Below are 26,992 nucleotides of genomic sequence, written 5' to 3'. Positions count from 1 at the left end.
CTATTATTTCCATATTCAAGAGCATCTAGAATAGGGGTTACAAAGTTAAATGCATACAGGGTTGGAAGTGCTAAGCAGGGCAAACAAAGGTGTGTGTCTAATCTAAAAGGTGCCATTGATATTAACATGCCATGCTAAAAAATGCAGGTGATCCAGTGCCGGATATTCATGTAAAATAATTTTTAGATATTATCAACTATTAGATAAGTCTTAGACACACTCGGTAGGCCAAAAGAAACAGGGTAAGAGCTATATTTGGTTGACGAACCATCAGTTTGCAACTTCTGCCCCAGAACTTTGTATTGTCTGTAAGTTATATGTTATTAATCCTAAATCTTTTACTTTTCTTTATCACTTAGGAGATGAATGGGAACTATTTATGTTCAAAGCTTAACCACTCTGGTTTTCCTCAAAAGCTCCTTTTGGATCAATGTTACTACAAATGGAATGAATAAACACATTTTTGCCTTTTCTGCCAAAGAAAAACTTCCTTCCTTAAGGCCGACTGCAGCCACCCAGAAATCAACAAAGCAAATGGCTTGGCTGGCCACTTTCATAAACCATAGGAGAAAAACCAGTGTCACTTGCATAAAACCATGGGAAAAAAACGCTATTTATCCTAATTCTTAATAAATCACAAATAATGAAAGATGTGTAAATGATTTCACCCTTAGAAATCAAATGTCAGGTCCTAAGTAGTGAATATTAGATAAGATGTAAATTAGATAATCCAGGCATCTAAAATTCACAATGCTAGATGTTCTTCAAGTAAGTATTAAAATTTCTTTGCCTCCAGCAAGACATAAAACATACAAGTTATGACTTCAGAGCATTATGTTACCCACATTTACAGTTTTGCAGTATTTCAAATGATGGTACATAAATCTAACTGGTTATGCAACTTAGACCGCATTCCTCCTTCGTTTGGGTATATGATAAAATCTAACTGAATTCAATTTGTTTAAGCTCCCCCTGATGTACACAAAGAAATCTTAAAAGCCACCTTAAAAATAGAAAAGAGCACTTGAGTTAACAGGCCTACTGACCATAGTCCCAGATCAGACGATATTATAAAAGTGTATTATTAGACCATTCCAACAAATATCTAAGTAATTTTAATTTAAGAACTTGAAAAGGTTATTCTATATCTATTTTAGAAAAAAGAAAAATTCAAGCCTATACAAATTTTTTGAAAAACAGATGAGATGGACCAGTCCTACTCATTAATAATTAAAACTGTGTGGAACTGGTATAAATTCAGGAAAAGGGAACAGAGAAATCAGAATAGGTCCAATTGTATATAAAATGCAAAAAAGCCACACATCAAATATTTATCGGAAAGTCTCTTATGTTTACAGTGCCAAACTAGATACTCTAGGAGATGCTATGATGAAAAAGACTGAACGCACTCTGTAGAAGCATGTAGTCTCACGACAGCAATTAAAATGTTCAAGGTAAAAATGAAGTTTCATGAGAAATATCTACATATAGGCAATTAAGGGAAGAGATTTCAGCTAGGAAATCAGGTATTAGGAAACATTTTATGGAGGCCAGCCCCGTGGCCAAGTGGTTAAATTCAGGTGGTCTGCTTCAGGAGACCAGGGTTCGCCAGTCCAGATCCTGGGCAGCAACTTACACACCACTTATCAAGCCATGCTGCAATGGCATCCCACATAGAAGAACTAGAATGACCTACAACTAGGATATACTACTATGTACTGGGACTGTGGGGAGAAAAAAACAAAAAAAAAATAGGAAGACTGGCAACAGATGTTAACTCAGGGCCAATCTTTGACACCAGACGGAAAGACTTTATGGAGCCATGGTAGCTGAAATAGATTTTGAAGAATGAACAGTATTTGGACAAGCAAGAAAAGGAGACAGAAGGTTCATGAAGAATACTCCACAAGAGGAATGCATAAAGTAATTATCATAGGACAATGAAGAAAGAAAATTTTATTTCATAAATGGGTAGTGAAATAATCCCATGGGGAATTGAGATACACCCTTCTCAGCCTACACATCCTAGATAGATTAGAGTCTAATTTCTCAAAATCAATCACATAACAATTAAAAATAAGGAAAATCAAAAATGTTTTAATAATTAATGCAAATGTACACAAAAATACATCAAGAGAACATCGTGAGAATTTGTAAGAGAAAGGAAAAAACATATATATGAAAAGAATTTATATTCCATAATAGTAAAAAGGAAATATAAGCAAAATGGTTTACAGCACTGGTTCTAGAATGAGACAGACCTGGACTGAGTTTCCACTTATTTAAAATATTAAGCTCTTAGAGTATCTGTTTTGTTATTTGTAAAATGGAGCTTTCCACTTATTTAAATTGTTACATGGGCATCAGTTTTCTTTATTTGTAAAACAGCAAAAATAGTCTCAAAAATTGTGTGAAGATTGAGGTTTGGTGATGTCAGCATCATGGTGGAATGAGCTCTCCTGAGATCTCTCCCCTTCACCATACAACAGAAAAGACATTCATACTCCAACAGAGGACATACACAAAACACAAAAGACGTTATGAGAGACCCAAACAGTCACACATCGGAGGGTGGAGAGGCTGGAGCCCACCCCGCCTCGGAGGAAGTGCAACGGGGGTAAGAGAAAACTTCGCTCCCTCCCCAAAACACTGTGATTCTGGAATGCGTGTGGCCTCCAAGAGGGAAGGAAGGGGGGAGGGGATGCTCGTTCACAGGAACATCAAAGATCCCCAAGATCCCTTGCAAGCTACGGGAAAGCCCCTACTGAGGTGAAAGCTAATGTAGGGTTAACCTCATCAAGACAACACCCCAAGAGAGCAGAGCGAGAAAACCCTGAGAACATGCAGAAGAGACTCTCACTCCTACCCACCCAGTGCTAGCTACAGTGCCTGGGATCCCAGAAGGATGCAGAGGGCTCAGAATACGTGGCTCTTGACCCCCATCCAGTGGCGATAGGTTTTAACTGTGACCAAATAATACCAGAATGTGAAATAACAAAGCCACGTCCTATTAGCAGCATGAAAAATTATTTTAACTCTCCAGACCAAGGAGAAAATGACAAGTATCCAGAAATCAGTCCTGAAAACACAGAAATATGTAATCTAAATGACAGAGAATTCAAAACAGCTATCAAAAAACTCAACAAGTTAAAAGAGAATGTAGAGAAATAATTCAACAAGTTCAGGAGCTACGTCATAAGAGATTGAAACTATAAAGAAGAATCAATCAGAAATATTGGAGATGAAAGACACAATCAATGTGATAAAACAAAATATGGATTCCCTGAATGCTCGAGTGGACAACAGAGAAGCAATAAGCATAATCGAGGACATACATATTGAAATGCTCCAGATAAAGGAGGAAAGACAACTAAGACTAAAAAGAAATGAAGAAAGTCTCTGAGAAATATTCGACTCAATTAGGAAATGCAACATAAGAATTATAGGTATTCAAGAGGGAGAAAAGAAGGTGAATGGAGCAGAAAGCTTGTTCAAGGAAATAATAGCAGAGAACTTCCCAAACCTAGGGAAGCAGATGGAAATCCACGTGGAACACACTACCAGATCTCCTAAATATGTCAGTGTAAAAAGACCTACTGCAAGGCATATAGTAGTGAATCTGGCAAAAGTAAATGACAAAGAAAAAATAGTAAGGGCAACAAGGCAGAAGAAAATAACCTACAAAGGAACCCCTACCAGGCATTCAGTGGATTTCTCAGCAGAAACCTTAGAGGCCAGGAGAGACTAGAATGACACTCAAATCTTTGAAGGACAAAAACTTTCAGCCAATAATATTCTATCCAACCAAAATATCCTTCAGATATGATGGAGAAATAAAAACTTTCCCAGATAAACAAAAGCTAAGGGAGTTCACAGCCACACAAACATGCCTACAAGAAAACCTTTAGAAGGCCCTCATACCTCAAAAAAAAAAGGGAGAAAGGGGTTACAAAGCACATAGTAAGGAGATAAACAGGTAGACAAAATCAGAAAATTGTAGCTATACATCAGAACAGGTTAGCCAACACTCAACTATAACGTTAAAGATAAAGGGAAGGAAAACACCAAAAAGAAAGATGATCTTGTCATTTTAACCACAAATTCATAACATAAGATGGAATAAGATGTGAGAAAACCAACCTACGAGAGATTTTGAATGCAAACCTCATGGTAACCACTAAACAAAAAAGCAGAAGAGAATCACAAATAATAAATAAGGAGGAAACAAAGAAACACAAAATACAAAACTACATAACTCGATTGACAGGTCAAAACACATAGGACAAGAAACAAAGGAAATACAGGAGAACCGGAAAACAAGGGACAAAATGGCAGCATTAAGCCCTCATGTATTGATAATCACCCCAAACATAAATGGATTGATTTCTCCAATAAAAAGACACAGAATGGCGAGATGGATTAAAGAATAAGATCCAACAATATGCTGCCTCCAGGAAACACATCTCAGCTCCAATGACAAACACAGGTTCAGAGTGAAGGGATGGAAGATGATACTCCAAGCTAATGGCAAACACAAGAAATCAGGTCTCACAATACTTATATGAACCACAGTAGACTTGAAGGTAAGACAGGTACAGAGAGACAAAGAGGGGCAGTATATAATGATCAAAGCAACACTCCACCAAGAAGACGTAACACTTATACATATCTATGCACCCAACACAGGAGCACCAAAGTGCATAAAGCAACTATTAACAAACCTAAAAGGAGATATTAATAACAACACAATAATAGTAGGGGACCTCAACACTCCACTCACATCAATGGATAGATCATCCAGAGAGAAAATCAACAAGGAAACAGTGGAATTAAATGAAAAGCTAGACTAGTTGGACGCAATAGACATATATAGAACACTCCATTCCAAAACAGCAGAATACACATTCTTCTCAAGTGTGCACAGAACATTCTCAAGGATAGAGCATATGTTGGGAAATGAGACAAGCCTCAATAAATTTAAGAAGAGTGAAGTAATAACAAGCATCTTTTCCAATCACAATGCTATGAAACTAGAAATTAATTACCAAAAAAGCTGAGAAAGGGACAAAGATGTGGAGACTAAACATGCTATTGAACAACCAATGGACCACTGAAGAAATTAAAGGAGAAATAAAAAAATCTGGAGACAAATGAAAATGAAAACATACCAGAACAACTCGCATGGGATGCAGCAAAAGTGGTACTAAGAGGGAAATTAATTCAATACAGGCTCACCTTAACAAACAAAACAGATCCCAAATAAGCAATCTCAAACTACACCTATCTGAATTAGAAAAAGAAGAACAAACAAAGCCCAGTCAGCAGAAGACAGAAATAATAAAAATCAGAGCAGAAATAAATGCAATCGAAAGAAAAAAGGCAGTAGAAAGGATCAATGAAACAAAGAGCTGGTTCTTTGAGAAGACAGATAAAATTGACAAAGCCTTAGCCAGATTTACAAACAAAGGGAGAGAGAAAGCTTAGATAAATAAAATTAGAAATGAAAGAGGAGGAATAACAATGGATAGCACAGAAATACAGAGGATTATAAGAGAATACTAGAAAAAGCTATATGCCAACAAAATGGACAATCTAGAAGAAATGGATAAATTCTTAGACTCTTAGAACCTCCCAAAGCTGAATCATGAAGAAATAGATAATCTGAATAGACTAATCACAAGTAAAGAGATTGAAACAGTAATCAAAAGAATCCCAAAAAATAAAAGCTCAGGACCAGATAGCTTCCCTGGGGAATTCTACCAAACTTTCAAAGAGGATTTAATACCTATCCTTCTCAAGCTATTCCAAAAAATCAGGGAAGATGGAACGTTTCCTAACACATTCTACAAGGCCAACATCACTCTGATACAAAAGCCTGACAAGGATAGCACAAAAAAGGAAAACTAAAGGCCAATATTGCTGATGAACACAGATGCAAAAATCCTCAACAAAATATTGACAACCCAAATACAGCAATACATCAAACATACATCATGATCAGGTGGGATTTATACCAGGGACACAGGGATGGTTCAACTTCTGCAAATCAATCAATGTGATGCACCACATTCACAAAATGAGGAATAAAAACCATAAGATCATCTCAACAGATGCAGAGAAATCATTTGACAAGATCCAACAGCCATTTATGATTTAAAAAAAAAAACTCTTAAAATGGGGATAGAAGGAAATTACCTCAAGATAATAAAGGTCATATATGACAAACCCACAGCCAACATCATACTCAATGGGGAAAAACTGACTGCCACCTCTCTGAGAACAGGAACAAGACAAGGATGCCCACTATCACGTCTCTTATTCAACATAGTACTGGAGGTTTTGGCCAGAGCAATTAGGCAAGAGAAAGGAATAAAAGGAATCCAAATAGTGAAGAAGTGAAACTCTCGCTGTTTGCAGACAACATGATGTTATATATAGAAAACCCTCAAGAATCCATCAGAAAACTGTTAGAAATAATTAACAACCACAGTAAAGTGGAAGGGTACAAAATCAACTTACAAAAATCAGTAGCATTTCTGTACTCTAATAATGAAGTTACAGAAAGAGAACACAAGAATATAACTCTGTTTACAATCACAACAAAAGAATAAGATATCTAGGAATAAATTTAACTGAGGAGGTGAAGGACTTATTCAATGAAAACTAGAAGACATTATTGAAAGAAATAGATGACGACATAAAGAGATTCCATGCACACAGACCAGAAGAATAAACATAGTTAAAATGCCCATACTACCCAAAGCGATCTACAGATTCAATGCAATCCCAAGTAGAGCCCCAATGACATTCTTCACAGAAATAGAACAAAGAATCCTAAAATTCATATGATGACCCCCAAATACCCCCAATTGCTAAAGCAATCTTGAGAAAAAAGAACAAAGCTGGAGGCATCACAATCCCTGACTTCAAAATGTACTAGCAAAGCCACAGTGATCAAAACAGCATGGTACTGGTCCAAAAACAGGCACACAGATCAATGGAACAAAACTGAAGCCCAGAAATAAAACCGCACATCCACGGACAGCTAATCTTCGACAAAGGTGCCAAGAACATAGAATAGAGAAAAGACAGTCTCTTCAATAAATGGTGTTGGGAAAACTGGACAGCCACACACAAAAGACTGAAAGTAGACCATTATCTTTCACCATACACAAAAATAAACTGAAAATGGGCCAAAGTCTTGAAGATAAGTCCTGAAACCATAAAACTCCTGGAAGATAATATAGGTAGCACACTCTTTGACATAAGACATAAGATCTTTTCAAATACCATGTCTTCTCAGACAAGGGAAACAAAAGAAAAAATAAACAAGTGGGACTTCATCAGACTAAAGAGCTTCTGCAACACAAAAGAAACTAAGATCAAAACAACTCACCAACTGGGAGAAAATATTTTCAAATCATATATCCAACAAGGGGTTAATCTCCATAATAAATAAGGAACTCACAACTGAACAAAAAAACAAACCGCTTGATCAAAAAGTGGGAAGAGGATATGAAGAGACATTTTTCCAAAGAAAATATACAGATGGCCAATAAACACATGAAAAGATGTTTAATATCACTAATCATCAGGGAAATGCAAATCAAAACGACACTAAGATACCACCTTACACCTGTTAAAATGGCTGTAATCACAAAGACTAAAAATGACAAATGGTGGAGAGGTTGTGGAGAGAAAGGAACCCTCATACACTGCTGGTGGGAATGCAAACTGTTGCAGCCACTATGGAAAACAGTATGGAGATTCCTCAAAAAACTAAAAATAGAAATACCATATGACCCAGCTATCCCACTACTGGGTATCTACCCAAACAACTTGAAATGAACAATCCAAAGTGACACATGTACCCCTATGTTCATTGCAGCACCATTCCCAACAGCCAAGACATGGAAACAATCCAAGAGCCCATAGATTGATGACTGGACAAAGAAGATGTGGTACATATATACGATGGACTACTACTCAGCTATAAAAAAAAAAAAAAAAGACAAAATCATCCCATTTGCAACAACATGGATGAACCTGGAGGGAATTATGCTAAGTGAAACAGGACAGACTGAGAAAGACAAATGCCATATGACTCCCTCATATGTGGAATATAAACAAACACATGGACAAGGAAAACAGTTCAGTGGGGAAGGGGGGTGGGGAGTGGGTACAGGAGGTGAAGGGGAGCACTCACATGGTGACAGACAAGAAATAATGTACAACTGAAATTTCACAATGATGTAAACTATTATGAACTCAATAAAAATAATTGTGTGAAGATTAATGGAAATGCCAGTTTTGTTGAACATGGTCAAATCTTTACTTATTTAATACTAAAATTACAATAATATATACATATCTAACATTCTACCTCAAGTACAGTACACTTAAGAATATCCATGTCTCAGACACACTAGAGCTCAAATACCTGAATACAAATTTCAGGTTTCTATGTCACCTTATGCCATGATTACCACCATGAAATGGTTTCATCAGAAGAAAGTGGGAAGGTTACATTAAGAGCCCCCCTCCTCACTATGCTCAGAACTACATTTTCTATATAGATAATCATGTATATATAATATATAATCAATCTTGATATTATGTAATAACTAATACCTTATATAATTATACAATGCTTTGATATTACATATATTAAATATTAACTTATCTTCGCATTTTAAAATCATCACTATCAGGAAATTCTTAATCTCTATTGTAAACCCATGGTCCAGAAAGTCTAAATTATCAACATTTCTCATTAGTCTAAAAAAGTGGTATTATCTCCAAGAAGTAGTAAATTTACAAGCAACAGTTGAATAAATAACCAGGTCTTCAGAACATGACTTTATTTTCGTAGGTTCTAAAAACTTCTTTAATTTTAATTTTCCCTTCAATATATGTACAGAGAAAGTAGAAAGAAAAACATCACTACATTGTTACATTACCTGTAACCCCACAACCAAAGGTCACTACTTGTAACAATTTTATTCCCTTCAAATTTTTCTTCTATGCATATTTTTACACAACTGAACACCAATTTCTTTGTATGTGTCCTGTTTTTTTAATCATTCATATCATAAGCAATACTGTCATATCATTAAAAATTCTTCCAGAACGAGCCCTGATAGCCTAGCAGTTAAAGTTTAGCCTGCTCCACTTCAGCAGCCAAGTTTCGGTTCCTGGGCATGGAACCACACCACTTGTCTGTCAGTAGCCATGCTGTGGCAGCGGTTCACATAGAAGAACTACAAGGACTTACAACTAAAATACACAACTATGTACTGGGGCTTTGGGGAGGAAAAAATCAAAAAATAAGAGAGGAAGACTGGCAACAGATGTTAGCTCTGACTGAATCTTTCCCAGCAAGAAAAAGAAAAAAATTCTTCCAAAATCATTATGTACCATCCTATCATATGGGTATATCACATTTTTTTCAAACAATTTCCTACTGTTGGACATGCTATAGCCTGGGCCTCCAAAAGCACCTAAATATTTTGTGCAAATTAGAATTATCCCATTCTCAAATTATGAACTAGTCATTTTATTGTACAACCTGAACACTATGTAAGGTAGTTCTGCCTGAGTTAGGGTTCCAAAACCCCACAAGCAATAGCCTTGGCTGTGAATATGTGTGTCCCTGTACACATGGGTCACATTCTTGCCTACTCACAAACATAACCCCTGGACATCAAGGCACAAACATGCCTAAGCCAATGCCAGGCATGCTTGTCCCAAATTTCTCAGATGAGACTACCATGTAAGTCCTGTCAAACACAGAATAGGGGACAGTGTTAGAAAGGAGGAGAATCATCCTCTAAGGTGGCAGGGAAGTGAAAGGAAGAACCTCATGGGGTGCCTGGAGCTCAGCCTGGACGAGACACTGCCGTACACACCAGTGAGGCCAGGGAGTGTATGCATAGGAGCTCTCCTAAGTCCAGCACGCCACAGGTGCCAATGTGGGTTTATATACCACTAACCACTGCTCCAAGACATGACCTGGAGGCCCTGATCCCAGAAATGACATGTCTACATTGTGCCTGACATACCCACAGATGTGGCCCCCTGGCGCAGAGGACAATGCATACTTATCCTGGTTATAACCAATACAAATCCTTGTTGAAATAACTTAAAATTTTTTAGGATATGTAGAGACCTTGATATCCAATGCGAAATTGCTTTCCAAAGATGTGTTCCAATTTATAATGCCATCAGAACCACTCATGGGCCAATATCACAGCATCCTGGACATGAACTTCAGTGTTTAAAAAGTATGCACATGTACACATACACACATACAGGATAGTGCCTTCTTTCACACTGTCTTTTATTGAACTACTAATGAGGTTAACTATTTTTTCTCTGCATTTGTAAAACTAGTCCTTTCTCATTTTTCTATTAAGGCCTTACTTAGTTATAAGAGAATCACTGTCATGTCTGAATTTCCTGGATCACTCAATATAAATGTATATGAGAAAGTTAAATATGGTCTTTTAAGGTTATCCCTCTGTCTACTTGGCTGCCACTTCATAAGTACTCACTGTGTTTGAGACACTGTACTAAGAACTCCTGCATGATTTATTTACCTGAAGCCCAAAAATCTAATGAGATAAAATTATTAGTCTCTTTTCCTTGACGAGAAAACTGAGGCTTTAAAGGGGTAAGTAGCTTACCCAGAGTCATGGGGTCAGGGTGGGGGGCCGGCCAGGGAAGGAGAGAGACAGAATTATTTTTCAGGAAACAACTCTTTCAAGCAATAATGGTTACAATATTCCTTTCTGTAAATGTGACTTTCTGTAAAATAAATACTACATCCACACTAATTTCTACTATAAAATTAAGAATAATTCCTTAAAAAATAAACCATAACAGCACGACTGGAAAACCTGAGACAAGGGCTAGATTAAGATGATCACCAGGCTTCGGGAATATTATGCAGAATCTTCTTACTTCTGGATCTCCGGGTTACTGTCAACACCTTGCCCTGATTACTGAGCTTTCTACAATAGGACTTCTCTGATACCTTGACTCAGGTCTGTTTTGGAATATACAGCAATAAACAGACAATAAGATGCATTTGACCAGCAGGTGCTGCAAGTGTGCCAACCTAAAGACTCCAGAGGTTTAAGATATATTCTGTAAAACAAATACATACCCTACTCTGCAGCTCTATAAGCTCAAATTCTGTAAAATTAAATGCTTGTTAAAAGAAAAGATACAAGTAGAGTTTTCAGTGTTGTTCATTTAATCTACTCCATTTGTTCAAAATCCGTTATAAAATTTACAGACATGATTTAATTTTAAAGGAACAGTAAATAAGAAGAGAGGTAATAACATAGGAAAAATAGAGCTTTACAATTCTACATATAAGGAAAATATTATTTTCTCCAGGGTCAATTTTAGAAAAGATCAAATAAATGCCTACTTGGTTTTATACATCCTACTAAAAATATACATGCTCCAAAATTATCATAAGTCATTGCACTAGAACTGAAATGACTATCTTTTCTACTTCTTGTCCTGCTTCATCACCCCATCCCTCCCACTACCACCATTCTCCCCATTCCTAGTACTACGCTCCAATTAAAAAGTTTAAAAAAAAAAAAAGACCAAATTTGGCTCATCTCAGAAATGCGAAGTTAATTCAGAAAAACCTACAAACTGCTTTTCATCACATTAACAGATTAAAGGAAAAAAACTCCATATGATCAGCTCAAAGGCTGTAGAAAGAGCTTTTCATGAAAGCTATGCTCACTAGTAATCAAAAAAAAAACTTTAATCAAGTAAGAATAGAAAGGATAAAAGGTACCTACCTCTACCAAAAGGCTATAATAAATAGAATTCTTAACGAAGAACTGTTAGAAACTTCCCCTTGAAAAATCTAAGTGAAACAATCATGTCCACTATCACTACTTCCATTCAACACTGTACTGTAGGTCCAAGCCAGTATCAAAGTCAAGAAAAAGAGACTGAAGATTAAAAAAATTTTTTAAGGAAAAAACAATTCATGAGTTTGGCAAGGTAACTGAATGTTATTATCAATGTGCAAATCTCAACTGCATCTCTATTCTCAAGTAAAAAGCACAAAAGATAATTTTCCCCCACAGACACAATTTATCGTAGCAAAAAGAAATATACTAACTAGGACTAAGTCTAACAAACGTTGCACAATGTCTGCATAGAAAAAAATCATAAAACTTTATAGAAAGCCATAGATAAATGTAAAGACACCATGTTCATAAAAAGGAAGGCTCAATACTGTAAAGATGTCAATTCTCTCTCAAATTTATATAAACATTAAATGCATTTCCAACCAAAATCCCAAAAAGATTCTTCCATGAATCTTAATCAGTGGATTCTAAAATTTACACAAAAAAGCAAAAACTCCTGAACAGTCAAACTGATCAAGGAATCAAGTGGTATCAATCAGTCCAATCAGATACCAAGATGTAAAATAAAACTATAGTAACTAAGACAGGATGGTATTAATATAAAGGCAAACCGGCAAATGAAAGAGAACACACAGTCCAAAAGAAGAAGATATAGTCCAGTCACAAACACATACGTAGATGAAGAGTAGGTAAATGTTAAGGGACCACACAACAGATCACTGTGCAAAAGAAGAGATTGTTGCATAAATGGAGCTGGGTTAATTGATTACTCATATAGAAAAAAGTAAAATCCCTATGCTACACCAGACATGTAAATCAATTCTGATGGGATTAAAGACAAAGTTGAAAGGCAAAACAAACTTAGAAGAAAATATAGGAAGGGTTCTTTACTATCCAAAGGTAGGCAAGGAGTGCATAATTTAAATAAAATACTAAAAGCATTAACCACAAAGGAAAAGACTGATAAATCTGATCCTATTGATATCAAAAACTTCTGTTTATCAAGACACTTCAAAGAAACTAAATATATAAATCACTAAGCTACAGGAAGATACTGGGAACACATATAACAGAGAAAAGATTAGTGTCTAGTATATAAAGAACCGCTAAACTCAAGAAGAACAAGACAAGAAATTGGTAGAAAAATGGACCACAGTCATGAAGAGGCATTTCAAAAAAAAGAAACACAAAAGGCAAATCCTCAGCCTTGACACTTACTGGCTAAAACCAAGTAAAATATCATTTCACTCCCATTAAATTAGTAAAATTTGAGAAATTAACAATTTTAAGTGTAGAGAAAAATGTGTATTGATACCTACTCTTAGATACTCAACATGTGGGATTATAACCGTTATAATCACTTTAGAAAACTTTAGTATTATCTTGTTAAACTGAACACTGAATATACCCTATAATCTAACAATTCTACTCTCAGGTATGTACCTAGAGAAACGCTTGTATATGAATGCCAGGAGAAATGTACAAGCATGCTCAAAACAGCATTCTTTTTTATAGAGAAAACAAAACACAAAACACTGGAAACAATCTAAATGTTCATTGATAGGAGAATAAATAAATTGTGACTTTTTCACACAACAAAAACCTACAGAGCAGTACAAAAAGCTCGAGCCACCTGCAAAAATAAGGATGAATTTTAGAAACAATGATGAATTCATTAAAAGGCTCAGAAGACTACATGACAATTTTTATATAGCTCAAAAAACAGCAAAACTAAAATATATATTACTTACAGATATAGATATATATGATTTTTTTTAAGCTATAAACGTGACAAACACAAAATTCAGGAGAGCACTTTTGCTGGGGGGGGGGGGGGGGGCCCGGGGGGTTGGTAAGGAGGTTGTATAGGGAAAGAACAATGTAACTTCCTAGATCCTAAAGGAGTGGTGAGTTCATGGACGTTCACTTTACGTTTATTAATACTTTATAACCTACATAAGTTTCATACATTTTATATGTATCAAATACTAAAATAATTTTAAAGCCAAATGAGTAAGCATTCAAAGGCTAGCAGGAGAAGTTAGGCTATAGTCTGGGGCTGGGGCAGGATGACTTGGAACAGAGAACAGACACTCAAATGAAAACAAAGGCTTAGGACTGGTTTTTCTTTTTTCTTTTTTTTGCCTTTCTTTTCTTGCAAATCATTTTTTTTCCCTTAACAATTCTATACGGTGATCAATAGGATAAAGTGATATAACACTTTTAAAAATGGTTAAGGTGAACATGACTAACAATAATGTACAACTGAAATTTCACAAGGTTGTAAACTATCATAATCTTAATAAAAAGTTTTTAAAAAACCTTTAAAAAATAAAAAAAAAGGTTGAGGTGAAATGATTCAGTGAATTCTTCATCTGTGTTGCATGCTTATGGTGACAGGAAACAAGTATGCGTTTCTCCTATCACTGTTAAAGAAACTGATAAATCTACATGCAAAGCACAAAGGTGAATGGCACAATTTAATACCTTAACTTTCAGGGATCCGCTCCATTTTCAAAATGATGCCTAAATATCTCAGAAGCTTTTGAGACAAGCCTTGACTTTTCCTAAGGTGTTATAATTACAGTAAAAACCTTCTTTTCCATCACAATCAGAAGCAGAAGTTGTTCGATTAATTGAAATTCTTCATTGAGACAATTTATATATATATATATAACATATATATTATACATGAATATTAACTAATCTTTTTATGAAGACCAAGGCATCTTCTTTGAATACAGGTCACTTCTAGAGTACTACACAGTATTTCCTGCATAGCCTACTGAGCTTCTTCACGCTTTCTGTGTGAAGGACAGTTGTTTTGTTTTAAATTTTCCATCCATCACGGTCCAACACTTGTGTAAAAATTACTAGGAAAAAACCCAGAATACTAGAATAATGAAGTTTTTAAAAGACATGCAAAATGCAAATTCCAATTCTTTGCAGACTGGCAACAGTTTATAAACTAGTACTGATTTGCAAAGCATACCATATAAAGCATGAGCTACGGAGCCAGACCGCCAGGCTGTGCACTGGACAAGTTAACCTCTCTCTGCCTTCGTCTGCTCATCTGCAGAGGGGATAACAGTAATACCTACTTCACTGGGTTATTGTGAGGAGTATATAAATGAATATGTGTTTAGCACTTAAAACAGTTCCTGACACGTAACAAGGAACTCTATAAATGTAAGTTGATGCTATCATTATTATGTACAAACCATACCCATAAATATATTTTTTCTAAAATGTCTAGTCTCTTTAAAATGTAATGGGAAATGAAGATACTGAAAATACAGAATGCTTTAGAGTTTTCTAATTCTCTCCAACCTTTTATATCATTATCAGTGACCAACCACATCACTTGTTTCAAAGATGGTCAGTGACTGATCACTGAACATCTGTTATTCAGGTCACACACAGACTGCAAAGCGTGTAGTTGTTTTTCCTCCTTGTCTCCCAGTAAGAAACTCATGTGACATTTTACATATACGGATAACCAAACAAGGGAATTCGCCACCAAATGTAAAAGTGCAGTAAAGAAACAAAAGCAATAACATTGGAAGTCAAATCCTAATGGAACATAAATTGAGTTACAGAAGAAACAGTTGACTGTGAGAATGTTGACACTGCCACCATTAGAGACTTAAATATGCAGTCAGAGGAACTTTGTGAAGGTGAGCTTATCAACATAAATGAGGAAAGTGGTTACAATGAAAAGGATGAAGACGTCCCAGAAGTGACACCAGTAAAAAAAAAAAAAAAAAATCATATTAAAGGAACTCTTGGATATATTTCATGACATTCAGAACGCAATGGATACAATGTTGGAAGGTGATCCAAACTAAGGAAGAAGGATGTCAATTTGGCCAAGGCATAAAAATGATGTTCAACTCCATACTATAAGCTATACAACAAGGAAGAAGAAAACAGCTGATTGCTCACTTTCAATTATAGTAAACACTGATAGATCTAACCTATGTAAAAAATACATTAAGTATCAACAGATCTAACTTACACAAGCAGAAAGAAAATGGTTTATTTTGGAAGCAAAGAACACAAAGACCATGGTGTCCTTTTCTACAATTGTGGTATTTTGAAGAGTACCTCTGAAAATTACACTTGATAGTAACAGAAACACAGACAATTTCACAGTTGGAAAATCCAAAGTCCCAAACCTAAGTTCCCATCTTAATTTGACATACCTATTTTTTTGTATTGCTGGAAATATATAACATAAGCAAGTATTTAGCAACAACATCCTAAAGTGCCAAAAATTAAGATAATGCTCTACAAAAGTATGTATTTAAGCATAACATATTCTCAACCTTCTGGGTCTGAACTGCATATCACAAATTTCAAAATACAGTCAGCTGTATTATGAGTCAACTATGCAATTTTTTAAAGTAGCATTATTCCATATACAGTCATGCATCACTTAACAGGGATACATTCTGAGAAAAGCATCATTAGGCTATCTTGTCACCACATAAACACGACAGAGACCACTTACACAAACCTAGATGATATAGCCTACTATATACCTAAGCCATTTGGCTCTAATCTTATGGGACCACCATCGTATATGAGGTCCATCATAGACTAAAACATCGTTACGTGGCGCGTGACTATACTAGAATGAAAAATCAACATATGCAAAAGAAAACGAGGAACCACTAATAAAATCAAATGCACACATCTTGCTCTTAAAATTTTTTAATCCTTCACTGTTTGCAGACGACATGATCTTATGTATAGAAAACCCCAAAGAATCCATTGGAAAACTATTAGAAATAATCAACAACTACAGCAAAGTTGCAGAGTATAAAATCAACATACATAAATTAGTAGCATTTCTAAACTCTAACAACGGACTAACAGAAAAACAACTCAAGAACACAATCCCATTCACAATCTCAACAAAAATAAAACAATACCTTGGGGTAAATTTAACGGAGGAAGTGAAAGACCTATATAATGAAAACTACAAGACTTTCCTGAAAGAAATTGATGACAACATAAAGAGATGGAAAGACATTCCACGCACATGGATTGGAAGAAAAAACATAGGTAAAATGTCCATACTACCTAAAGCAATCTACAGATTCAACGCTATCCCAATCAGAATCCCAATGACATTCTTTACAGAAATACAACAAAGAATCCTAAAATTCATATGGGGCAACAAAAAGACCTGAATTCCACTCATAGGTGGAAGTTAAACATGTAGACAGAGAACTGATTGGTAGTTACCAAGGGAAAGGCAGGGTGGGGGGTGGGCACAAAGGGTGAAGTGGTGCACCTACAACATGACTGACAATAATGTACAACTGAAATTTCACAAGGTTGTGAACTATCATAATCCTAATAAAAAGTAAAAAAAAAAAAATTTGATCCTTAATATATCATTAAAAATTAGAGAAGTAATTTGCAAAATCTGGCTGGTTTAAAAGGTAAGTTGTGATTTGTGTTGCTTAAAATAACAAGCCAGCGCACCATTTAGTTCAGGCTACTGCAGCATGACATCAACAAGGCCAACATTACAGACCTGATCCACATTTGGCCTGTGAGCTCCAGAGAGAAGCTCTGTGCCCAGGTTGTCATATATTGCTCTAATTCCAGACAGTTCCATGACCAAAGCAAATATTTAATCATCTTCCTGGCAAAAATATGGATCCACATAAGATGTTAATTTGACAGAAAGAGTACATTAGCTTTTTAACTTTGAGCAAGAATCTTAAGTCTCTCAAAGCTTCACTTTCTTCATCTGTAGAAAGGAAGATAATACCTACTCATAAGATTGAGAGATTCAAAAGAATGAGGAGCACCTATTACACTGGTTCTTTTCCCAGGTCTTACCTGTCACATTAAGCCAACAGCATCCTCTCTGCACAGGTGCTGTTAGTACCATCCTTTTCCTAGTTCTAATGGCCCAAAGAGTTTAAGCAGAACCATACAGTTATGGAGTTTCTGTGTGTCAATTCAACAAATATTATTAAAATCTTTATTGCGTCTCCAGCAGTGCTTGAGACACAAAGAAGTAAGACAATCTTTATCCTGAAAGAGGTTAATGACTTCCTGTGGAAATAATATTTGCATATATAAAAAGTAACAAGTCCATAACAATTCTCTCCATACCAGATTATTGTTACAGACCACAACTACAACAGAAATTTAGAGGACAGGATAGCATGAGAGAAGGTATATTCCAAGTGTGAGTTAAGTATCTTCTCACGGGCCCCATAACACATCATATCACTCATCAAAATGTCTGGCTCCTTCCCAGAACTGAAAGCTGTTATCACAGCCTGTCCAGTTACTGCAGCCCTTGCTCTAAGAACAATGCCTGACACCTTCTAGTCCCCAGTGTGTATATGCTGAATGAGCGGACAACTGAATAGGCAAACAACTGATAAAAGATTTAAGGAGACTGGAATAAATGCAACTTATTTAGAGTTATGGCCCCACAAAACTGGTCATCCTGCTAAAAAGATTTGTTTTGGGAAAATGAGATATGGAGAGATCAATATAAAGGTAGCAGATAACTGACAAAATTTAGAAAATTGTATTAATTTCTCCTATTAAAAAGTAAAGTAATAAAGAGACTTTAAATAAAGTACTCTTAACATGTTGACCACGATTATACAGATGACGGTTTTTCCAGGCTGACAAAACAACTCATTTGCAACAAGCTAGTTAACCACTTTGGAGAGATACTGTATATCTGATACGTGAAATTACTGCACAGCTGTCTTGGCAGCAATCAAATAATAGATTTTTTTTAAAGACTATAAAAAATGCCTTGTCACATAATCTTAAAAAAATTGCTAAACTGCTCCTAATGGCAATTTAACCAAGATTAGCAGAGGACCTCCAATAGGCCAGCTGTATAAAATGCTGAGTAAGACAAGACCTGCCCTCCAGAAGCTCCCAGTCTCTGCGATGACATGTAAACAAATTACTACAACACAGTGTAATTAAGCAAAATGCTATACTAGGGTTCTGTGGCTAAACTGCTAAGGGAAAACAGATGAGGGAGTAACTGAATTACATCTAGAGGACAGTTCAGAAAAAGCTAAAGAAGTGATGACGTTTGAGTTTGCCTTGTACGTTCAAAACACACCACCACTAACAACTTCCAAAGACATTTTTCATATGCTTTAAATTAAGTAAAACTCTTTTTTTAGGATTTATATATGCATATCCACTAACCTGGAAAAGGAGAATATTCTCTCCTCCTAAAAGAGGCATTTTAAATGCTATACATCTGATTGCTAACAAGGGGTACATAATACATTAACACCAAAGTCCTTAAGACTTTTTTTAACTGAGACTGAGGCAACATCAAGAATTCCACAGAATAATGGGTAAGATTTTTCAGTCCCACCAAATACAAAAACTACAGCAATGTTTTCAACAATCACTATTCTATTTGCTATACATGTCTGAACCTTAATCTGTTTGCCCTTCTTTTATTTCTACTTACTGCAGTTTAGATAATTCCAGATATTGACCATTCAAGCCTGAACTTACAAACAAATGAGGGAAAAACACTTCCAAAAAAGGGCATGTTCTATTCTAAAAATTTCTCTTTAATGACCAAAGAGTATATATTTATATGTTAAAGCTTTATCTTTAAAACACATAGGCAAACATGCAACACATCCTGGGATGAAATGGATTTTTTCCTGTGTTTATCTTCTCTTTTTAAAAACTACCTACATGTCTCACAGGCCATTCTCCTAAGAATGAAAGTAGCCACATGATATCCAATGGGTTCAATAGCTAAAACATCAATACATACAACTACAAAAGCAATCGTATCATATAGGTTAATTTAACTTCTCAAAAGAACTGGTAAGTCTTTAGTGGAACTTTGTTTTTCCTAACTTTTAGACGTTTTGCACAGATAAACAAGTGGAAAACATTCAGTATTCTCAGATTTTGGCATACATGTGTATACTGCCCCGTGCTGCCTTTTATGTAGTAAGGAGGGATTGTCCATTTCCTGAAATCAGTGTCAACATGCACGCGTACTATTTTGTGCTCCATGCTCAAAACAGTGTATTTGAGTATTTTTATTCTCAAAACATTAGGATAAACACAAGAATAGAAAAGCAAACCAACAAATCAAAACTTCAAGCTACATGGGGAAGAAACTAGTTTTGTGGTACCTCTATTTCGCAAACATCTTAGTTTAAATGATTCAACAGATAAATACCCACAAACCAAATGAATGTTTCATTGCAATATTTCTACTGCTGTTATGAATACTTTCATATCATCAGTAATTTTTACCTAGATATTTCCGATTGGAAAAAATAAATAAACATGATTTTAAAATAAATCACGTGATTTTTTTAAAAATCTATATTTTAAAATATGCCTTTACAGTGGAGAGATCTGGCAGACACCATGTTAATTGAGGAATCAAGGTTGGTTATCATCAAAAAATGTGAGGGACATTATGTGCCTCCTGATGTGATACAATGGTAAGTCCTCATATTATCCTATGTAAAATACTTGTCAAATATGTTTAGCTTGAATCTACTTATAAGGAGACATAAACCTGACAAATTCAGATTACAGAACAACTTCTAAGACCAACTGGCTGGTGGGAAGGAGAAGGTATGGGGTTACAAAAACACCAGGAGTTTCATCTTGGCCATGTTAAATTTGCCAGGTCAAGGGCCTCCAAATGATGACATGGAGGGTAATGGAGCACAAGTGCGGAGGTCAGGGAAGGTCAGCCCACAAACACCACACCTCCACTCCCACGACTTATCTTGAGAAATCACTCACAGTGGCAGCAACAAGAGATCAGCACCCAGTGTGCTAACCAGACTGTTCCTGAAACACAATCTGGGTTGTATATTCTTGATGCTCGTCCTCCTTTGGTTACCGCTCATGTTTTGAACCTGGATTCCTAGTTTTTCCACCAAATCTGTGAGCTACCTGCCACCATCCTAGTAAGTTCCTTTTCCGTCCAAATTACCCTCTCAGTTTCATCAACTTGCAACCAAAGACCCTTGAATGATTTATAAAGAATATTCTGGACTCAAACAGAAAGGTTAACTATAACTTCCTTCCTAATTTAAAGCCATTCCTACAAAAAGCAAAACTTAACTACATTACAAACATAACCCTGAGGTGTAGAGTATAAACAATAAAGATACTCTGAAATTACAGATGATATAAATCAACTTTTTGAGACATTTAAGAGGTGCCTATATCATTAAAAAGAAAATTTTGTTTCAAAGTATAAAAATTTGAACATTAAAAAAGTATAAGAGAGGGGCTGGCCCCGAGGCCGAGTGGTTAAGTTCGTGCGCTCCGCTGCAGGTGGCCCAGGGTTTCGTTGGTTCGAGTCCTGGGCGCCGACATGACACTGCTCATCGAGCCACGCTGAGGCGGCGTCCCGCATGCCACAGCTAGAAGGACCCACAACAAAGAATGTACAACTATGTACCGGGGGGCTTTGGGGAGAAAAAGGAAAAAAATAAAATCTTAAAAAAAAAAAGTATAAGAGAACATCCAGAAAGACGACAAAATACCAAGATCGTTTTAAAATACATCAAATAAAGAACTAAAAAACTTTCCAGGAAAAGTAGTACATTTTAAGGAAAAAACAACAGCAGAATGATACTGTTTTTTACCAAGTTGCAATAAGATGCCTTCTTTTAGTTTTATATATTCCAAATTGCTCCAAGAACAGTAATGAAAAGATTTTCCACCTGGGCCTACCTTTTCTTTAGACCCCTAATTCATATGTTTCCTCACTAAAAACCAACACATAAGTAAAACAAATTTTCATTCTCTCTGAAAATCTTCCACATTTCCAATCAAAAGTGGAATTTTTTTTTTTTAAAGATTGGCACCTAAAGTTAACCTCTGTTGCCAATCTTTTTTTCTTCTTCTTCTCCCCAAAGCCCTTCAGTATATAGTTGTATATTCTAGTTGTAGGTCCTTTTGGTTGTGCTATGTGGGACGCCACCTCAGTATGGCCTGATGAGTGGTGCCATGTCCCCGCCCAGGATCTGAACTGGTGAAACCCTGGGCCACCAAAGCGGAGTACGTGAACTTAACCACTCGGCCACAGGGCCGGCCCCTAAAAGTGTAATTTTTAGCTATACTAAAAACTAACATTTCTTATATCCCTGATAGCATCCAGCAGTCATACTAAATCTCCTAATCCATTTGGTATTTTTAAGGAATGTGTTTAGAAGTAAAACACATGTTAAGGAGAGTAAAAACATTTAAAACTATAGGAAACACTTGCTATAGGGAGGGAAAAAAGTTATTAATATTTGTTAATACCTATTACATACCAGGCATTTTGATAGCATAAATTTTGCGTAGCACACTGCAGAACAGGTGATGTCACCCTCTTTATAAAAAGTAAATGAGAGGGGCCCGCTCTGTGGCCGAGTGGTTAAGTTCGCACGCTCTGCTGTGGCGGCCCAAGGTTCGGATCCTGGGCGCGGACATGGCACCACTCGTGAGGCCACAGTGAGGTGGCGTCCCACATCCCACAACTAGAAGGACCTGCAACTAAGATATACAACTGTGTACGGGGCGGGGGGTTGGGGTGATAAAGCAGGAAAAACAAAAGGAAGATTGGCAACAGTTGTTAGCCCAGGTGCCAATCTTTAAAAACAAAAGTAAATGAGGAAATGAACCTTAAAAACTGGTTTACTTACCTCATGTCATTGCTAACAAGAGGCTGATCCGACTCAAGCACAGATCTGCCTGGTTCCAAAGTTGACAACATTTTATCCAAAATGCCTCAATGGGCACATCCTTCTTGTAAAAATTCACTTCCACTGGTATCTTTCTTATTAGAAAAACAACTATAACCACTACCCTGAACATGCAGAAAATGTGGGATATAATCACAAAACAACTTCTTGTCCACCATTGTCCTTTAAAATTAACTATGGTGGTAGTTAATGTCCCTGAACTTTTCTAGGCAAGCCTATTGACTCTGGTCATTTTCAAATTATAAAAACTGAGTTTAGAAGTTGATAGATCCAGTTTAGTATAATCATCAAAATTTTTCATTCAAGGTTACAGCTTCTCCCTCTGTCCCAGCTCTGCCTGGGTAGTATGAAAGCACTGTGCTTTACTCCCCTCCTTTCCACTGGACTAACCTCGGGTGAGGCAGGACGTGTCAGCAGAGGGCATGGGGACTCTCTTGGCTGGAAAAGTTAAACTTGTGCTTTCAGGGATTCCCTGGAGTTCTCACCCACTCCAGCCCTAGGAAAGTCTCTCACTGCAACTCCCTTGATGCAGAACAACGCATCTCCTCTGGGAATCCAGCCTTTTGTTCCTCCCCACTCCACCCCATACCATCCTGCTCCTACCGGCTTTCTCTCACTAGTGGCCCTCACCTGGTCCACAGGAAACATGTACCCCTTGCCCCAAAGAACTTTGGGAGGATGGGCAGTGCACTCACACAGTAACCTTGCTTTGCTGTGCTGCTAGAGCAGACATCTCTCTTCCACCTATGCAAGAGTGAGACAGACATCAACCGACTGTGTCTGCCAAACTGCATGAGTTATAAATTAAGGCTCTCCAAGTCGTTACCATAAAGCCTCTGTACATGAGAGGCAGCGCTCTAAGACGGGAGGGGAGAGGTTAGGAGAAACTCCTAGCACACCAAGAACATGGGTCAAAAACTCTTTTCCAATTTCCAACAATTCAGTTCAAAAGCTCTTCTAATTTCCAACTTCCTGAATCCTTTTATACCAACATATGGGGTAGGTGTCAGAAGTCACACAAGATCCATTTTCCGGCTCTTTCTGTTCCAAGACCTGTATGGTGTTCTTACAACTCACTTTAGAAACGTGCATCTATTGACTTAGGGCCAAACTCGGAATAAAAGAGTTCCATTTTAACATCTTATAACATAATATATTTAAGATTTTTCTAAATTTTCCACAAAAAGGAGGAAGGAAAATCCATAATCCCATCACACAGCCCTAGCCACCATTAACACTTTAGTGTACTGCTTTCCCATCTGTAAAGAGTCCATTTGTCATCTGAAAATCTATTTCAAGTTTTAAGTTTTCAAAATCTCATACAGAAAGACCTCATTTATATAATTTCATTGAGCAATCCAGTTTCCCACACAATTTAACCATGTCTTTTTTTTTTTTCAAACACCAAACTTCCACTAAACCAATGTGAGGGTGGCTTTCTGAAACTTCTCTCATTATGTCACTCCCCAAACTCAAAACCTTTAATGGCTCGCCACTGCCACAGATTAAATTTCAATTTTTTTAAATTAAGCATAATCTGTATGCTCCCCTATACCTATGACATCTCTACTTGTGATTTTACACCATGGATTCACGATATAAAATCATCCTACAAGAAAAATATGAATGTCAGGAGAATTTCTGATGACGGCACTTCACCTACACTCAGATGAGAAGTGTTTCAGCATTTGGTCACAGTTCCATGATGGCTACTGAAAGCATCTCAGGATCCAGCTTCATCAAGGGTTACAAGGTTGAATTCGCAAAGGGCAAAAGAGCAAAGGTTCTTATTCCTTTGTTAACATGGTAAAAGCAAGCTTGCAGCGGGGACCAGTCCTCACACGACTGCAAATAAAACTCTATCACCATACACATCTATTTACTGGCTCCACACTCATCACAACTGCCAAAAAGTTAATCTCATACTCAAGAGCAAATTTATGGAAACTTCAAACGCTTAAAACTGGTTTTGGGGATTAGTTTTGTTAAATTTTCACACATAATTTGCCATCCATTCACAGAGCACACATTTAAAAATTTGTTTTCAAGTCATCTTTCAGCAGATGAAGTTAGAAATAAATTCCATCTAACATGCTACGAAGAAAAAAGCACTCATAGTTCTTAGCCCAAAAAGTCTTCACTCTTCTCAGAAGTTTATGTCAGTAAAAACTCAGAGAATTACAAAAGTGCCTGAAGAAAGAAAAATAATCAGTTCTCTCTTAAAGCTGACAATAAACGCATTCACTCAAAAAGTACACAAGAACAATGAGCGTGGGCAAATACTGATGTGTCTTTATGTATAATTGTGGAGGGTGTGTGTGCACTCATACAACATGCATATATGTGCAGAAATGTCTGGAGGGATGTTCACCAAAACAGTTACTACTTAGATGGTGATTTTTGTTTTCTTCTTTTATTTTTCTATATTGTTTCAATTTTTTTATAAATAAGCATATATTTTTACAAGGAAAGAATGGCTATTTGCATTATTAAAATATGGTATGAAAAGCTACAGTAATCAAGCCATGTGGAGACATGTGGTACTGGCAGAAGGACAGACATGTAGATCAATGAAACAGAAATGGGAGTCCAGAAATAAACACATATATCTATGGTCAACTGATTATCAACAAAGATACCACGGCAATTCCATGGGGAAAAGGATAATCTTTTCAACAAACAGTGCGGAGACAAGGGATATCTATATACAAAAAGATGAACTGAGAAATTTACCTCATGTTACACACAAAAAGTTAAAAATGGATCACAGACCTAAATGTAAGAGCTGAAACTAGAAAACTTTTAGAAGAAAACCTAGGAGTAAACCTCATCATCTTGAGTTGGGCAAAGATTTCTTGGACACAGCACCAAAGGCATGATACTTAAAAGAAAAGAAAACAAGGTAAACTGGACTCCACCACAATTCAAAAACCTTGCACCTCAAAAGATCTTATTAAGAAAATAAAATAAAACATAGACAGAGAAAATATTTGCAAATCATGTATCTAATAAAAGCCTTGAATGTCAAACATAAAGAACTCTTACAACTCAGTAAGAAGACAACCCAATTAAAAATGGCCAAAAGATCTGATAGACATTTCACCAAAAGAGACATGAAAATGGCTTGAAAACATGTTCAACATCATTAGTCACTAGGGAAAAGCATATTCAAACCACAATAATATACCACTTCACATCCCCTAGAATGGTTATAATCCAAAAAGACAATAAATGTTGGGAGGCTTTGGAGAAAGTGAAATCCTCATACACTGCCGGTGGGATGTAAAATGGTACAGTCTGAACAAGAGTTTAACAGTTTCTTTACAAGTTAAACATAAACTTAGCATGACCCTGCAATTTCATTCCTAGGCATCTACCCAAAAGGCGCAATATTTGCAGGCAAATGTTCATAATAGCCAAAAAGTAGAAACAATCTAAATGTCTATCAAATGGTGAATGAATAAAGAAAATATGTCCTATCCAAATAATGGAATACTACTCAGCAATAAAAAGGGACAAAGTATTAATACACTCAACAACAAGGATGAACCTCAAAAACATTATGTTAAGTGAAGGAAGCCAAACACAAAAAAACATATATTGAATGATTTCATTAATAAGAAATGACCAGAAAAGGAAAATCGATCGAAACTAGGTAAGTGGTTGCCTGGAGCTGGGGGTAGGAAATGAAGATGAAGTATAATAAGGGACAGGGAACTTACTGGGTTGGGCTTATGGACATGTTTCAAAACTGAACTATGGTCCAGTAAATTTACTAAAAATCACTGAATTGTGCATTTAAAATGGGTGAATTTAATCTGTATACTTCAATAAAATTGTTTTTAAAAAGATAGTGAAAAAAAAGTTAGCACATAATTATGTGTATTGAAGGAATTATTTTTTCTAGACGCCCAATTAAAAATCAGTAACGTAACAAAACTGTATTAAAAGAAAATATACATGAAAATAGCATATCAAAATAGCACATGTAAAAACACTTATCTCTACTGTCAGGACTAAAGGAGATTTTTCCTTTCTACTTTTTTGTAGCGTACTTCTAAGAGTCATGGGAGCACATCTCTTTTAGCCCCACGTCTTTACTAAGATTAAAAAAAAGTCATAAGCTTCTTCCACATTAACTATGTCCTTCGGCTATACAAGATTATAAGAGGAATACAGCTATACAGAAACAAAAACACACACACATATGTATATTATATATTTGTATGTTCCTATACCAGAGACTAAAAACAAAGGCAGAACTATCCAAAGCCTGCTGCAGAACTCCCTGACAGAAATCCAGCAAGGCCACATCTAAGGAGACACGGC

The 26,992-nt window shown here is 36.3% G+C and overlaps 1 protein-coding gene across 4 annotated transcripts in view; it reads right to left on the bottom strand.

The window, feature by feature from the left end:
• CYRIB (CYFIP related Rac1 interactor B) overlaps positions 1-26,992 on the bottom strand; it is a 153,328-nt gene that overhangs the window by 54,708 nt on the left and 71,628 nt on the right. The gene's annotated exons all lie outside the window — the stretch shown is intronic.

This window comes from Equus quagga, chromosome 16, assembly GCF_021613505.1.
Source record: "Equus quagga isolate Etosha38 chromosome 16, UCLA_HA_Equagga_1.0, whole genome shotgun sequence".
Classification (NCBI taxonomy): Eukaryota; Metazoa; Chordata; class Mammalia; order Perissodactyla; family Equidae; genus Equus; species Equus quagga.
The sequence above is the reverse complement of the archived record's forward strand: the minus strand, read 5'-3'. Positions and strand labels throughout refer to the sequence as shown.